The sequence below is a fragment of the Pseudophryne corroboree genome, chromosome 1 (genome assembly GCF_028390025.1).
Source record: "Pseudophryne corroboree isolate aPseCor3 chromosome 1, aPseCor3.hap2, whole genome shotgun sequence".
Lineage (NCBI taxonomy): Eukaryota > Metazoa > Chordata > Amphibia > Anura > Myobatrachidae > Pseudophryne > Pseudophryne corroboree.
The window spans coordinates 115,467,202-115,484,839 of record NC_086444.1 but is presented as its reverse complement, the minus strand read 5'-3'; the positions used below and the strand labels follow the sequence as shown (position 1 = coordinate 115,484,839).

The window sequence follows — 17,638 nt, the reverse complement described above, 5'->3', positions numbered from 1 at the left end:
AAAAAAATAATAATTTGGACCATAACTTTCTCTCAAAGTACCATCCTATCTCTCAGCTCCCTCGCCTCCAAGCTACTTGAGAGACTTGCCTAGTACACTCACCTCACACACTTTCTTAACTCACACATCTAATTGGACCCTCTTCAGTCAGGCTTTCGTTCACAACACTCCACAGAGACAGCACTGACTAAAGTAATGAGAGATCTGGTCACTGCAAAATATAATGGCCATTACTCACATCTTATTCTTATGGATTTCTCTGCTGCTTTTTGACACTGTTGACAATTCTCTTCTCAAACAGTACAATCCCTAGGTCTTCAAGACACAGCCTTTTCTTGGTTCCTATCCTACCTATATAATCGCACCTTTAGTGTCCGCTTCTCTGAATCCACTTCCTGTTCACTGCCTCTTTCAGTTTCTCATCTCTTGGTAAACTAATCAGCTCTTTTAGATTTCAGTATCATCTGTATGCCATTAGCTATATATGGTAACAATAATTGTTATGTTGGATAACTGAGCTCTTTAACATATATATGATGCTGTGTAATTTTTCAGTTCCAGATACGATGGTGAAGGTATACACGTGTGACTGCGCCCTGTCTAAGCGGCCCGCGGCGTCTGTGCATAGATTGTGATGCAAGCAGCACTGCTCCGCCGCTATTGGTGACGTCAGGGGGGACGGGAACGACGCGTGATTTGGTCGCATGGACCTGAGCACTGGGTGTACTTCATATAAGGTATGTTTTTTATGTTATTCATTGCTGTCCTGATGAAGGAGATTAAAGATCTCAGAAACGTTGCTTAATTTGTGACTTCTCTAGTATACTTTCTTACTGAGTGCCGCCTGGATCTTGTTGGTATATTATGATTTAACTCTCGGGCACCAGCGAATTTGATCATAGTTGGGGAGTGCCGGTTACCCTTTATTGTATGGAAGGTCAGCTGCCCAGGAACTGTCATGGCACTGTGCATTGGAGATACTGGCGGGAATGCTGGAGTGGTGTGGCCATGGAAGTCCGTTATGGCCACCGGTTCTGTGAGTGCTGACTTTGGGACTTCAGCGCAGCGATGAGTGTGCAGGGTGCCAGGAGACAGCATGGATGATGGGCAGTGCCCAGGCTTGCGGCGGAGGTAAGACAGAGTGCGGCTAGGAAGCACTGTAAGCCTCCGTTTCGTGACAATATGTATAAATATTTATAGAGTGTGTGGCAGGGACAGCATAGTTCCACATGAAGTTGATGTGGAATGTCCATATATCCCAGGTTTTGCAAAGCAAAAGCAGCAGGACTGAAGGGTCCAGTCCAGGGGATGCATCAATCAGTTGTCAGCCAGAAGCTAGGCTTATTGATTAAACTGCACCTGTAATCATCCTTTAAGAATGTGTTCAGAGCACAGAATGGGGCTTCATATGGTGATTAGCATCCTGAAGGGGTGGTGGGGATGTCAGGGTCACTGATCCCGTGATATGATCCTGTGCTCTATGCTGATATGATCCTGTGCTACTATGAGCTGATGTGAACCTGTACTGCTGTAACATATGCTGTTTGGAGAACTGACTAATAACCTGATCTGCAAGCCTGGTGTATGAAACTGTAACCTGCCTGTGCTGGTAATAAAGAGTGTTGGACATTTATCCTGTATATGTGATTTCTTGTCACATTTGGCACCCGAACAGGGACCCTTGCTGGACGCTACTACGCAGCAAAGGACCCAAGAGAGAGCAGAGTCTGGCACCTGCCTGGGAATACCGAAAGAGGTCTCGACAGACCAAGGTACCCTTTTTGTCTCTACACTAATTAAAGATTTGTGCTGACTGTTAAAGGTGGATAGGATTAGTACATCAGTTTACCACCCGCAAACGGATGGCCTGGAAGAACGCTTTAACCAGACCCTTAAACAGATGATAAAAAGGGCGTTGTTTGAGGAAAAGCGGAATTGGGACTTACTCTTACCCTATTTAATGTTTGCAGTATGAGAGGTACCCCAGTCCTCTACAGGGTTTAGTCCGTTCAAACTCCTCTATGGAAGGCAAACTAGAGGGATTTTAGATCTGTTGAAAAAGAGGTGGGAACAACAGTCATGCCAAGAACCTAACATTGTTCAGTTTGTGTCCCAATCGTATGGGCGGTTAAGGCAAATTGCGCCACTTCTGAATGAGTACAAGGATGATCATACATGGTCTTCCTGTTACGCCTCAGTAATGAGGCTAATCGGGAAGTGTTTTATAACGGCACAATAATAGCGGGTATATTAAACTTAACCGTCTCTTCCCAATGCTAGCCAGAAACTTCTCTTGGAAAATCATATTTTAGGTTAGGTTTGGAAATTTTCAATCAGAAAGTGTAACACATGCACGTTACGTGCAGAAATAGTATCCTTTTTTTCTTTTTTACAGAGATGATGAAAATACAGGCAGGAAGTTGATCATGCAATATCATCAGGGAGGCGTCGGATTGGCTCCAAATTTATTCTGCTGCAGGACAATGACCCCAAGCATACAGCCAATGTCACTAAGAACTATCTTCAGTTTAAAGAAGAACAAGGAGTCCTGGAAGTGATTATATGAGCCCCACAGAGCCCTAATCTCAACATCATCGAATCTGTCTGGGCAAAGGTGCAGCTAGGTGCCACGGTGCTCGAAACAAGGGTATGTTTTGGCGCCCCTTCCCCTGTACTGAATTGGGTGCATGTTACATTTGAAAAGGCAAAAATATTGAAAAATCCTAAATTTGTGACAGGGCTGGTTCTAGACCTTGTGGAGCTCAGGGTGAAAATTTCCCTTGGGCGCCCCTCATGTGTAAAACAGGGACAGTGGATTCATGGGAAGCTGCATGGCCACAGAATAGTACAAATTCAGATTACACCTCACAGTATTGTCTGTTATTCACATTACACCACACAGTAGTACCCCTTATAATCTTTACGCCACACAGTAGAGCCCCTTACACAACACAGTAAAGCCGCTTAAACACGTTACACCACAGTAGAGCCGTTTATACATGTTATGCCACAGTAAAGCCGCTTATACATGTTACTTTGCAAATTTGAATGCAGGGAGAGATGCTGCAGCATCATCTGGGGCAGAGAAAGGTGCTGCAGCATCAATGTAGAGAGAGAAGCTGTAGCAGCTGGGGTAGATAAAGGTGCTGCAACAGCCGGGGCAGAAAGAGGTGCTGCAGCAGCCGAGGCAGAAAGAGGTGCTGCAGCAGCTGGGGAAGATAGTGGTGTTGTAGGACAGAAGTAACCCTGCTGCACAGCTACAAGAAGACAGACATATAAAGAGGGTGGCAGAGCTCTGGCATGTGCTGGCTGTCAGTGTCTCCTGCTGTCTCCTCTGGCCTGCCATGTTCCATACCTAGCCTCCTAGTCCAAGCCAGTGTGCGCCCCTCTGCTCCTCCTCCTCCTGCTCTGTGGCTAGCTGTACAGCGGCCTGCGGTATAGCAGGCAGTAGGAGGGGGTGAGCAGGCACTGCCGCGCCCTCTAACTTTTCTGCCGCTCGGAGCTTGCTCTCCACTGGAGCCACCCTCGCTACACTTCTGTGAAGAGATAGAACAGTTAATCAAGCCTACATCCACAGAAGATCTGTGGTTAGTTCTCCAAGATGTTTGGAACAACTTCCCTGCCGAGTTCCTTCAAAAACTGTGTGCAAGTGTACCTAGCAAAATTGATGCTGTTTTGAAAGCAAAGGGTGGTCACACCAAATATTAATATGATTTAGATTTGTCTTCGGTTCATTCCCTTTGCAATTTGTTAATTGCTAAAAAAATAGGATTTTAATTACCTACCGGTAAATCCTTTTCTTGTAGTCCGTAGGGGATGCTGGGGTCCACATTAGTACCATGGGGTATAGATGGGTCCACTAGGAGCCATTGGCACTTTAAGAGTTTGAGAGTGTGGGCTGGCTCCTTCCTCTATGCCCCTCCTACCAGACCAAGTCTAGAAACTGTGCCCGAGGAGATGGACATCTTTGAGAGAAGGATTATACAGATAGTGGCGAGATTCACACCAGCTCACACACAAGGCAACCCAAGCTAACTAGCTTGAAACATCAGCAACGGCTGAACACGATTACTTACCAAGTAACAAAACAGTACTTACCAAGAACTAAGCAGTACTGAACTAAAGAACCACTGCAGGCTAACGAAGAGCTAGGTGGGCGCCCAGCATCCTCTACGGACTACGAGAAAAGGATTTACCGGTAGGTAATTAAAATACTATTTTCTCTTACGTCCTAGAGGATGCTGGGGTCCACATTAGTACCATGGGGATGTACCAAAGCTCCCAGAACAGGAGGGAGAGTGCAGAGGCTCCTGCAGAACTGCTTGACCAAACTGTAGGTCCTCAGAGGCCAAAGTATTGAACTTGTAGAACTTAGCAAACGTGTTCGACCCCGACCAAGTAGCTGCTCGGCAGAGTTGTAATGCCGAGACACCCCGGGCAGCTGCCCAGGAAGAACCCGCCTTACGAGTAGAGTGGGCCTTAACAGAGGTAGGACACGGCAAGCCCGTCGTAGAATACGCATGCTGGATAGTGAACCTGATCCAGCGAGAGATTGTCTGCTTAGAAGCAGGACACCCAATTTTCTTGGGATCATACAGGACAAACAGATAGTCCAATTTTCTGTGACGAGCAGTCCTCCTCACATAGATCTTTAGAGCCCTTACAACATCTAAGGACTTTGATGAAATTGAGGAGTCAGTCGCAACTGGCACCACAATAGGTTGGTTGATATGAAAAGCCGACACAACCTTCGGAAGAAACTGCTGACGTGTCCGAAGCTCAGCTCTATCTTCATGGAAGATCAAGTATGGGCTTTTACATGACAAAGCCCTCAACTCCGACACACGTCTAGCAGAAGCTAAGGCCAACAAAGTGACAGCCTTCCACGTGAGAAACTTGACCTCAACCTCCTGTAGAGGTTCAAACCAGTCCGACTGGAGAAACTGCAACACCACGTTAAGATCCCAGGGTGCCGTAGGTGGTACAAAGGGAGGTTGGATGTGCAGAACTCCTTTCGAAAAAGTATGAACCTCAGGGAGGGCAGCCAACTGTTTCTGGAAGAAAATGGATAGGGCCGAAATTTGGACCTTTATGGATCCTAACCTCAGGCCCATATCCACACCTGCTTGCAGGAAGAGGAGAAAACGTCCCAGTTGAAACTCCACCATAGGAAACTTCTTGGACTCACACCAAGATACATATTTTTTCCAAATATGATGGTAATGTTTTGACGTTACTCCTTTCCTAGCCTGTGTCAGGGTAGGAATAACCTTGTTTGGAATGCCCTTCCGTGCTAGTATCTGGCGTTCAACTTCCATGCCGTCAAACGTAGCCGTGGTAAGTTTTGATAGGCGAACTTCCCCTGCTGCAGCAGGTCCTCCCGAAGAGGAAGAGGCCTCGGCTCTTCTAGCAGTACTGTAGATCCAGAAGATCCGCGTGCCAAGCCCTTCTTGGCCAGTCCGGAGCAATGAGGATTGCCTGAACTCTTGTTCTCCTTATGAATTTGAGAACTCTTGGAATGAGTGGAAGTGGAGGAAACACGTACACCGACTGGAACACCCACGGAATCACTAGGGCATCCACCGCCACTGCTGGCGGGTCCCTCGACCTGGAACAATACCGCCGAAGCATCTTGGTGATACGAGAGGCCATCATGTCGATCTGAGGTACGCCCCAAAGATCTGTTACCTCCCTGAACACCTCCAGATGGAGACCCCACTCCCCTGGATGGAGATCGTGTCTGCTGAGGAAGTCCGCTTCCCAGTTGTCTACTCCCGGTACGAAGAATGCTGACAGCGCCAACGCGTGTTTTTCTGCCCAGAGGATGATCCTTGTTACCTCTGACATTGCAGCTCTGCTCTTTGTTCTGCCCTGTCGGTTTATGTAAGCCACTGTCGTTACATTGTCCTACTGCACTTGAATGGCCCGATTTCTCAGAAGAGGGGCCACTTGGAAAAGACCGTTGTAGACGGCTCTTAGTTCCATAATGTTTATTGGCAGGCCGGCTTCCAGACTTGACCACCTTCCTTGGAAAGTTTCCCCTTGAGTGACTGCACCCCAGCCCCAGAGACTTGCATCCGTGGTTAGAAGGATCCAGTCCTGTATCCCGAACCTGCGGCCCTCCAGAAGGTGAGGTAATTGCAGCCACCAGAGGAGTGGAATACTGGCCTTTGGCGACAGACGTATTCTCTGGTGCAAGTGTAGATGGGATCCCGACCACTTGTCCAGGAGATCCAGTTGGAAGGACTGAGCACGAAACCTCCCGTACTGCAGAGCCTCGTAAGAGGCCACCATCTTTCCCAGAAGGCGAATGCACTGATGAACCGACACCCGGGCTGGCTTCAGGACATCCCAGACCATTGTTTGCATCACCAACGCTTTTTCCTCCAGAAGAAACACCCTCTGCACTTCCGTGTCGAGGATCATTCCCAGAAAGGACAACCTCCTGGTTGGTTCCAAATGTGATTTTGGGATATTCAGGATCCAACCATGTTCCCTGAGAAGCTGGGTCGTGAGAGCTATTGACCGTAACAGCTTCTCCTTGGACGATGCCTTTATCAGCAGATCGTCCAGATACGGAATTATGTTCACCCCCTGCCTGCGGAGGAGAACCATCATTTCCGCCATCACCTTGGTGAATACCCTTGGTGCTGTGGAGAGCCCGAATGGTAGGGCCTGGAACTGAAAATGACAGTCCGACAGAGCGAATCGGAGATAAGCTTGATGCGGCAGCCAAATCGGAATGTGGAGGTATGCATCCTTGATATCCAGGGATACCAGGAATTCCCCCTCTTCCAGACCTGATATCACCGCCCTTAAAGACTCCATTTTGAACTTGTACTCCCTCAGAAAGGGGTTTCGTGATTTTAAGTTCAGAATGGGCCTGACCGAACCATCCGGTTTCGGTACCACGAAAAGGTTCGAATAGTAACCCGTGTATTGCATTTGAGGAGGGACTTGCACAATGACCTGTGCCTCCACCAACTTCTGGATGGCCCCCTGTAGGGTAGCCCTGTCTGCCGGCAAAGCTGGCAAGCCCGATGTGAAGAACCGATGAGGAGGGAGATCTTGAAATTCCAGCCGGTACCCCTGGGACACCATGTCTAGCACCCAGGGGTCCAGGGCGGATGACACCCAGACGTGACTGAAATGTCTGAGTCTCGCCCCAACCAGCCCTACTTCCAGGCTGCACTGTCCACTGTCATGCGGAGGACTTTGGCGCACCTGAAGCAGGCTTCTGTTCCTGGGAACCCACCGCAGCAGGTTTCTTGGATTTTGGTCGGCCCCCTCTAAAGAAGGTGTTGGCCGGTTTGGTCTTGGTTTAGAAACCCGAAAATAAGATTTTACTCACCGGTAAATCTATTTCTCGTAGTCCGTAGTGGATGCTAGGACTCCGTAAGGACCATGGGGAATAGCGGCTCCGCAGGAGACTGGGCACAACTAAAGAAAGCTTTAGGACTACCTGGTGTGCACTGGCTCCTCCCACTATGACCCTCCTCCAGACCTCAGTTAGGATACTGTGCCCGGAAGAGCTGACACAATAAGGAAGGATTTTGAATTCCGGGTAAGACTCATACCAGCCACACCAATCACACCGTATAACTCGTAATACTATACCCAGTTAACAGTATGAATTATAACTGAGCCTCTCAACAGATGGCTCAACAATAACCCTTTAGTTAGGCAATAACTATAAACAAGTATTGCAGACAATCCACACTTGGGATGGGCGCCCAGCATCCACTACGGACTACGAGAAATAGATTTACCGGTGAGTAAAATGTTATTTTCTCTAACGTCCTAAGTGGATGCTGGGACTCCGTAAGGACCATGGGGATTATACCAAAGCTCCCAAACGGGCGGGAGAGTGCGGATGACTCTGCAGCACCGAATGAGCAAACTCTAGGTCCTCCTCAGCCAGGGTATCAAACTTGTAGCTCTTGCAAAAATGTTTGAACCCGACCAAGTAACAGCTCGGCAAAGTTGTAAAGCCGAGACCCCTCGGGCAGCCGCCCAAGAAGAGCCCACTTTCCTCGTGGAATGGGCTTTTACAGATTTAGGGTGCGGCAGTCCAGCCGCAGAATGTGCAAGTTGAATCGTGCTACAGATCCAGCGAGCAATAGTCTGCTTAGAAGCAGGAGCACCCAGCTTGTTGGGTGCATACAGGATAAATAGCGAGTCAGTTTTCCTGACTCCAGCCGTCCTGGAAACATATACATTTCAGGGCCCTGACTACGTCCAGTAACTTGGAATCCTCCAAGCCCCAAGTAGCCGCAGGCACCACAATAGGTTGGTTCACATGAAAAACTGATACCACCTTAGGAAGGAATTGGGAACGAGTCCTCAATTCCGCTCTATCCATATAAAATACAGATAAGGGCTTTTGTACGACAAAGCCGCCAATTCTGATACACGCCTGGCCGACGCCAAGGCCCACAGCATGACCACTTTCCACGTGAGGTATTGTAGCTCCACGGATTTAAGTGGCTCAACCCAATGCGACTTCAGGAAATCCAACACCACGTTGAGATCCCACGGTGCCACTGGAGGCACAAACGGGGGCTGACTATGCAGCACTCCCTTAACAAAAGTCTGAACTTCAGGCAGTGAAGCCAGTTCTATTTTGGAAGAAAATCGATAGAGCCGAAATCTGGACCTTAATGGAACCCAATTTTAGGCCCATAGTCACCTCTGACTGTAGGAAGTGCAGAAATCGACCTAGCTGAAATTCCTCCTTTGGGGCCTTCCTGGCCTCACAGCACGCAACATATTTCCGCCATATGCGGTGATAATGGTTTGCGTTCACTTCTTTCCTAGCTTTAAATAGCGTAGGGATGACTTCCTCCGGAATGCCCTTTTCCTTCAGGATCCGGCGTTCAACCGCCATGCCGTCAAACGCAGCCGCGGTACGTCTTGGAACAGACAGGCCCCCTGCTGCAGCAGGTCCTGTCTGAGCGGCAGAGGCCATGGGTCCTCTGAGATCATTTCTTGGAGTTCTGGGTACCAAGCTCTTCTTGGCCCACCCGGAACAATGAGTATAGTTCTTACTCCTCTCCTTCTCATTATTCTCATTACCCTGGGTAAGAGAGGCAGAGAAGGGAACACATACACCGACTGGTACACCCACGGTGTTACCAGAGCGTCCACAGCTATCGCCTGAGGGTCCCTTGACCTGGCGCAATATCTTTGTAGCTTTTTGTTGAGGCGGGACGCCATCATGTCCACCTGTGGCCTTTCCCAACGGTGTACCATCATTTGGAAGACTTCTGGATAAAGTCCCTACTCTCCCGGGTGGAGGTCGTGTCTTCTGAGAAAGTCTGCTTCTCAGTTGTCCACTCCGGGAATGAACACTGCTGACAGTGCTAACACATGATTTTCCGCCCATCGGAGAATCCTTGTGGCTTCTGCCATCGCCATCCTGCTTCTTGTGCCGCCCTGTCGGTTTACATGAGCGACCGCCGTGATGTTGTCTGACTGGATCAGCACCGGCCGGTGTTGAAGCAGGGTCTAGCCTGACTTAGGGAATTGTAAATGGCCCTTAGTTCCAGAATATTTATGTGTAGGGAAGTCTCCTGACTTTTCCATAGCCTTGGAAGTTTCTTCCCTGTGTGACTGCCCCCCAGCCTCGAAGGCTGGCATCCGTGGTCACCAGGACCCAGTCCTGTATGCCGAATCTGCGGCCCCCTAGAAGATGAGCACTCTGCAGCCACCACAACAGCGACACCCTGGCCCTTGGAGACAGGGTTATCCGCCGATGCATCTGAAGATGCGACCCGGACCACTTGCCCAACAGATCCCACTGGAAGATCCTTGCATGGGACCTGGCGAATGGAATTTCTTCGTAAGAAGCTACCATCTTTCCCAGGGCTCGTGTGCATTGATGCACCGACACCTGTATTTGTATTAGGAGGTCTCTGTCTAGAGACGACAACTCCTTGGACTTCTCCTCCGGGAGAAACCCTTTTTATCCTGTTCTGTGTCCAGAACCATACCCAGGAACAGTAAATGCGTCGTAGGAACCAGCTGCGACTTTGGAATATTCAGAATCCAGCCGTGCTGTTGTAGCACTTCCCGAGATAGTGCTACTCCGACGAACAACTGCTCCCTGGACCTCGCCTTTATAAGGAGATCGTCCAAGTACGGGATAATTATTTCGGCCATTACCTTGGTAAATACCTCGGTGCCGGGGACAGACCAACGGCAACGTCTGGAATTGGTAATGACAATCCTGTACCACAATTTTGAGGTACTCCTGGTGAAGAGGGTAAATAGGGACATGCAGGTAAGCATCCTTGATGTCCAGTGATACCATGAAATTCTCCAGGCTTGCAATAATCGCCCTGAGCGATTCCATTTTGAACTTGAACCTTCGTATATAAGTGTTCAAGGATTTCAATTTTAGAATGGGTCTCACCGAACCGTCTGGTTTCGGTACCACAACATATTGGAATAGTAACCCCGGCCTTGTTGAAGGAGGGGTACCTTGATTTCACCTGCTGGAAGTACAGCTTGTGAATTGCCGCCAGTACTACCTTTCTCCGAGGGCAGCAGGCAAGGCTGATGTGAGGTAACGGCGAGGGGGAGTCGCCTCGAACTCCAGCCTGTATCCCTGTGATACTACTTGCAGAACCTAGGGATCCACCTGTGGGCAAGCCCACCGGTCCCTGAAGTTCCTGAGACGCGCCCCCACCGCACCTGTCTCCACCTGTGGAGCCCCAGCGTCATGCGGTGGACTCAGAGGAAGCGGGGGAAGATTTTTGATCCTGGGAACTGGCTGTCTGGTGCAGCTTTTTCCTTCTTCCCTTGTCTCTGTGCAGAAAGGAAGCGCCTTTGACCCGCTTGCTTTTCTGAAGCCGAAAGGACTGTACCTGAAAATACGGTGCTTTCTTAGGCTGTGAGGAAATCTGAGGTAAAATTTTTTCTTCCCAGCTGTTGCTGTGGATACAAGGTCCCAGAGACCATCCCCAAACAATTCCTCACCCTTATAAGGCAGAATCTCCATGTGCCTTTTAAAGGCAGCATCACCTGTCCACTGCCGGGTTTCTAATACCCTCCTGGCAGAATGGACATTGCATTAATTCTGGATGCCAGCCGGCAAATATCCCTCTGTGCATCCTTTATATATAAGACGACGTCTTTAATATGCTCTATGTTAGCAAAATATTATCCCTGTCTAGGGTATTAATATTATCTGACAGGGTATCAGACCACGCTGCAGCAGCACTATTTATGCCGAGGCAATTGCAGGTCTCAGTATAGAACCTGAGTGTGTATATACAGACTTCAGGATAGCCTCCTGCTTTTTATCAGCAGGCTCCTTCAAGGTGGCCGTATCCTAAGACGGCAGTGCCACCTTTTTTGACAAACGTGTGAGCGCCTTATCCACCCTAGGGGATATCTCCCAACGTGACCTATCCTCTGGCGGGAAAGGGTACGCCATCAGTAACTTTTTAGAAATTACCAGTTTCTTATCGGGGGAACCCACGCTTCTTTACACACTTCATTCACTCATCTGATGGGGGAACAAAACACTGGCTGGTTTTTCTCCCCAAAAATAAAACCCCTTTTATGTGGTACTTGGGTTCATGTCAGAAATGTGTAACACATTTTTCATTGCCGAGATCATGTAACGGATGTTCTTAGTGGATTGTGTATATATCTCAATCTCGTCGACACTGGAGTCAGACTCCGTGTCGACATCTGTGTCTGCCATCTGAGGTAACGGGCGTTTTTTGAGCCCCTGATGGCCTTTGAGATGCCTGGGCAGGCGCGGGCTGAGAAGCCGGCTGTCCCACAGCTGTTACGTCATCCAGCCTTTTATGTAAGGAGTTGACATTGTCGGTTAATACCTTCCACCTATCCATCCACTCTGGTGTCGGCCCCACAGGGGGCGACATCCCATTTATCGGCCTCTGCTCCGCCTCCACGTAACCTTCCTCATCCAACATGTCGACACAGCCGTACCGACACACCGCGCACACACAGGGAATGCTCTGACTGAGGACAGGACCCCACAAAGTCCTTTGGGGAGACAGAGAGAGAGTATGCCAGCACACACCAGAGCGCTATATAATGCAGGGATTAACACTATAACTGAGTGATTTTTCCCCCAATAGCTGCTTGTATACATATATTGCGCCTAAATTTAGTGCCCCCCCTCTCTTTTTAACCCTTTGAGCCTGAAAACTACAGGGGAGAGCCTGGGGAACGGTCTTCCAGCTGCACTGTGAAGAAAAAATGGCGCCAGTGTGCTGAGGGAGATAGCCCCGCCCCTTTTTCGGCTGACTTTTCTCCCGCTTTTTTATGGATTCTGGCAGGGGTAATTTATCACATATATAGCCCTGGGACTATATATTGTGATGATTTGCCAGCCAAGGTGTCTTATATTGCCCTCAGGGCGCCCCCCCCAGCGCCCTGCACCCATCAGTGACCGGAGTGTGAGGTGTGCATGAGGAGCAATGGCGCACAGCTGCAGTGCTGTGCGCTACCTTGTTGAAGACAGAAGTCTTCTGCCGACGATTTTCCGGAACACTTCTTGCTGCTGGCTCTGTAAGGGAGCCGGCGGCGCGGCTCCGGGAACGAACACCAAGGTCGGGTCCTGCGGTCGATCCCTCTGGAGCTAATGGTGTCCAGTAGCTTAAGAAGCCCAAACTACCACCTGTTAGGTAGGTTCGCTTCTTCTCCCCTTAGTCCCTCGCTGCAGTGAGTCTGTTGCCAGCAGATCTCACTGTAAAATAAAAAACCTAAATATACTTTCTTTCTAGGAGCTCAGGAGAGCCCCTAGTGTGCATCCAGCTCAGCCGGGCACAAGATTCTAACTGAGGTATGGAGGAGGGTCATAGTGGGAGGAGCCAGTGCACACCAGGTAGTCCTAAAGCTTTCTTTAGTTGTGCCCAGTCTCCTGCGGAGCCGCTATTCCCCATGGTCCTTACGGAGTCCCTGCATCCACTTAGGACGTTAGAGAAAGGACTGAGATGCAGGTGAAGAAAAAGGTTTATTCGTAGCAGGAGCTGCTGAGGGAAGAAAAGGGACTTACCCGCTGTAGCCGTGGAGATCCACGCATCCAATGCTTCCCCAAAGAGAGCCTGACCCGTGTAGGGTAGGGTCTCCACACCTCTCCTGGATTCCGCGTCGGCAGACCACTGGCACAGCCACAGTCCTCGACGAGCTGAGACGGACATGGAAGAAATTCCTGAAGCCATGGAACCCAGGTCTTTCATGGATTCCACCATAAATCTTGCAGAATCCTGAATGTTACGGAGAAACAATTCAATGTCACTCTTATCTAACGTATACAAATCCTCAAGTAACGTGCCTGGCCACTTTACTATAGCTTTGGAAATCCATGCACAGGCAATAGTAGGACGAAGTATCGCCCCTGAAGCTGTGTATATGGATTTGAGCGTAGTATCAATTTTGCAATCAGCCGGCTCCTTCAAGGCGGTAGATCCTGGGACAGGTAAAACCACCTTTTTTGAGAGTCTTGATACAGACGCGTCCACTATGGGTGGGTTTTCCCATTTCTTTCTAGCCTCCTCAGGGAAGGGGAAAGCAACCAGAACCTTCCTAGGGATCTGGAATTTTTTATCTGGATTTTCCCATGCTTTTTCAAAAATAGCATTTAATTCTTTGGATGCAGGGAAGGTTAGCGAGGCTTTCTTAGTAAGCCTCCACAACCTGCTCAGGTGTTGTGTCAGTAATATTCAACACATCTCTAATAGCCTCTATCATCAACTGCACCCCCTTTGCAAGAGATGCGGCCCCCCTGAGTACGTCCCCATCACCGTCTGCCATTTCAGAGTCGGTATCCGTGTCGTCTTGCATGATCTGGGCAAGAGGAAGGTCCTGAGGTAACAGAACCAGACCAAACTGCCATAGAATTCTGTAAAACCTGAGTTGCAGATTCCTTTTGAGCAACCCTAGCAGAAATCTGAGAAATCATAGTTTTGATAGAGGACAACCACTCAGGCTCCCTTGCTGGTATCTGCGCTACAACAGTGCAATCCTGATTACATGGAATTAATCATCCTGAGAGGACATGTCCTCAGCTGCATATGACACAGAGTCCCTGGACATAGCTAACTGGAGACCCCAAACACTCCACACACACACAGGGCCGGTTAGGCAAAGTTTCCCCCCTGAGAATGGCAAGAGAGACACAGAGTTCAGAGCCAACCCACACATATGTTACATATAAAAGACGCCCCTTATCAGCGCCCACTGTGTACTGCAAGAGTTGCACAGATCTAATTCACCGCCTCCCCCCCCTTCTACAACCTCCTGGTACTGCACAGGATAGCTGGAGTTGCTTGGAGGGACAGCTCTGTCAGCGTCTGTGTACAGGAACTGCAGGCAGGAAAATGGCGCTGAACGCTGCTGGGTCCGCTCTGAGAAGCTCCGCCCCTTGAAGATGGCGCGCCTTCCCGCACAAATTCTTTATTCTGGCCTGAGGACTCCGTCGCAAGGCGGGGGATTCCGTCCCCTGTTGAGCATCTGAGTGCGGAGGATTGTGATGCTAGCCTGGGGATTCAGTCTCCGGTTAGCGTCTGTGACCAGTGTAGGGTATTAAGATGCTGGCTCAGGACGCCCCTCAAAGCGCCAACACTGTGTGCCACTGAGCCTTCCCGGAGCACAGCCGCTCAGAGCTGCGCTCCTACCCTTGTGCCGCCATATCTCGCCTCTTCTAATCTCCTGGCTCTGTAAGGGGGTGGCGGCATGCTGCCGGGGTGAGCGATCCCCTGTGGCGGGGAACGTTCGATCCCCTCAGTAGCTCAGTGTCCTGTCAGCGGAGATAGTGGCTCAGACCCCGCAGGGCGGACATTACTCCCCCCCCTTAGTCCCTCGAAGAAGGGAGGCTGTTGCCAGCAGCCTCCCTGTAAAATAATAAACTCTATATATATTTATTTATTTACTTTTTTAAGAAGTTCTGTATTTTAGGCGTATCCTGGGGGTAACTCCAAGTTGATCGCAGCAGGAATTTTGTTAGCAGTTGGGCAAAACCATGTACACTGCAGGGGAGGCAGATATAACATGTGCAGAGAGAGTTAGATTTGGGTGGGGTGTGTTCTGCAATCTAAATTGCATTGTAAAAATAAAGCAGCCTGTATTTACCCTGCACAGAAACAAAATAACCCACCCAAATCTAACTCTCTCTGCACATGTTATATCTGCCTCCCCTGCAGTGCACATGGTTTTGCCCAACTGCTAACAAAAATCCTGCTGCGATCAACTCAGAATTACCCCCGCTGTTAGACTTTTTGGCAGGACACAATGACATGAAACTAAAGGGGGGTACTCACGGAGAGATCCATGCTTAAAATCTAAGCAATCTGACTAGATGCGCGGCCCCTCACATCGCTATCGCCGGTGCTAGATTGGCCTGCATGCAGGCCAATCTAGCACGTCGCTCATTCCACCCGCTGGGTGAAATGAGCGCCCCCCCGTCCTCCCCCGCATCGCTCAGCACACATCGCGTTGTGCTGAGCGGCGGGAGAGATGTGTGCTGAGCGGTTCGCTCAGCACACATCTCTCCTGTCTATATGGGCCTTTACACTACTCCTGAGAACAGGAGAGTATGAACCAATGCTTGTTCCTTTAATAAATACACAGTCTCTACTCTCTAGCCATAACACTATTAGGAGATAGAAGCACAGGTCTCAGCTGTTTTTATCACACATAAGAACAGTTATTTCTGAGCAGGAAAATAATCCCTTTGAAAATATTTGCTGTTTTTTTTCCAAAGCAGAAGATTCTCATATGTTATGTAAGTTTCATGTGAGTGATGAGGTTAAAAGTGCAATGCATCCTCCCCAAGAACCCAGGTTACAGGTCAGCTAACGTCACGGGAGATGAAAGTAAATACATAGAGCAGAAAATAGCATTATGTGGGAGCATTCTCATTGTTAGCCAACTGCATCAAAGGGTTTTGTTATGACCACTCCCCGCTACAGATTATGCCTGTAGAATAAAGAATCAAATAAACTGGATATATGGTTAAATCCATTTTGATAACTGTACATTTAGTGCTTGGATACATTTTAGAAACAGGAACAAAATTGTGCAATATTTTATGTTTTTCAACTCTAAACAAAACACAATACAGCAGATGACACTCTCTATAATAACATTTTCTGATTTACATGGAATGGTTGCATATCACTTTATTAAATCCAGTTAGAAGATGTCCTGACTAATTTTCAGGTACCAGCTCTTTATCAGTGAATATTTTTCTGAAATAACCTGAAAGTGACAAAAGTATTTACTATTGTTTATTACAGATTTAATAGAAATCAGACTTTGCATTAGATTTTTGATTCAGCAGAATTTTAAAGAATTAAACAAATGGAATAGACATGGACAAAAATTATGGGATCCTTAACCTAATATTTTATTACACAAACTTTAGGGGTAATCAATGCAATTATACAATTCCTGTAGCTCTCAATGGGACCTCTGCATTTGTCAACAGGTAGTTTGGCTCACTCTTCCTGAGCAAACTGTTCCAGCTGTCTTGGGTTTGAAAGGTGCCTTCTCCAGACTGCATGTTTTAGCTCTTTCCGTAGGTATTCAATAGGATTCAGATCAGGGCTCATGGAAGGCCATGTCAGAACAAAGCAATGGTCTGTTCTTATCCATTCTTTAGCTGTTTGGTTTGGGTCTTTGGTGGTCATTCTGAGTTGTTCGCTAGCTGCATTCGTTCGCTGTGCAGTGATGAGGCAAAAAAAAGGCACTTCTGCGCATGCGTATGCGGCGCAATCCGCACGCGCAGCATACTATTACAACGAACGATGTAGTTTTACATAGGGTCTAGCGATGCTTTTCAGTCGCACAGGCAGCCGCAGAGTGATTGACAGGAAGAGGGCGTTTCTGGGTGTCAACTGACCGTTTTCAGGGAGTGGTCGGAAAAACGCAGGCATGCCAGGAAAAACGCAGGCGTGGCTGGGCGAACGCAGGGCGTGTTTGTGACGTCAAATCAGGAACTGAATGGTCTGAAGTGATTGCAAGCGCTGAGTAGGTTTGAAGCTACTCTGAAACTGCACAAAATTATTTTGTAGCCGCTCTGCGATCCCTTCGTTCACACTTCTGCTAAGCTAAAATACACTTCCAGTGGGCGGCGGCACAGCGTTTGTACGGCTGCTAAAAACTGCTAGCGAGCGATCAGCTCGGAATGACCACCATTATCCGGTTGCAGGACCCATGACCTGCAACTGAGACAGAGCTTCTGACACTGGGAAATATGTTTCGCTCCAGAATGCCTTGATAGTCTTGATATTTCATTGTGCTCTGCACATATTCAAAGCATCCTGTGCCAGAAGCAAGAAAAGCAGCTCCAAACCATAACTGAGCCTCCTCCATGTTTCACAGAACGTATTGTGTTGTTTTTTTTATTTTTTATAAATCCTTTATTTTAGAAAAGACAGCTTAATTTTTGTCTGCAGACATAGAGCTGATGTGAATTGCCACAAAGCTACAGGGTATGCGGTTAACATACCGCCCGTCAGGATCCCGGCTGTCGCAATACTGACGCTGGGATCCTGACTGGGGTACTATACCGCCACCAGAATACCGGCGAGGTAAGTGATTCCCCCTCTATGGGTGTCCACGACGCAAAGCTCGCCGCCGAACCTGCAGCATGGCG

General features: G+C 48.6%; 1 long non-coding RNA gene across 1 annotated transcript in view; it reads left to right on the top strand.

Annotated features, from left to right (window-relative positions):
• Positions 1-560: 560 nt before the first annotated feature.
• Positions 561-17,638, top strand: part of LOC134977856 (uncharacterized) — a 33,418-nt gene continuing 16,340 nt past the window's right edge. Inside the window, exons 1-3 of the long non-coding RNA XR_010190286.1 lie at positions 561-737; positions 1,676-1,772; positions 2,396-2,647. This is a non-coding gene — a long non-coding RNA (uncharacterized LOC134977856). The remainder of the gene's footprint in view (positions 738-1,675; positions 1,773-2,395; positions 2,648-17,638) is intronic.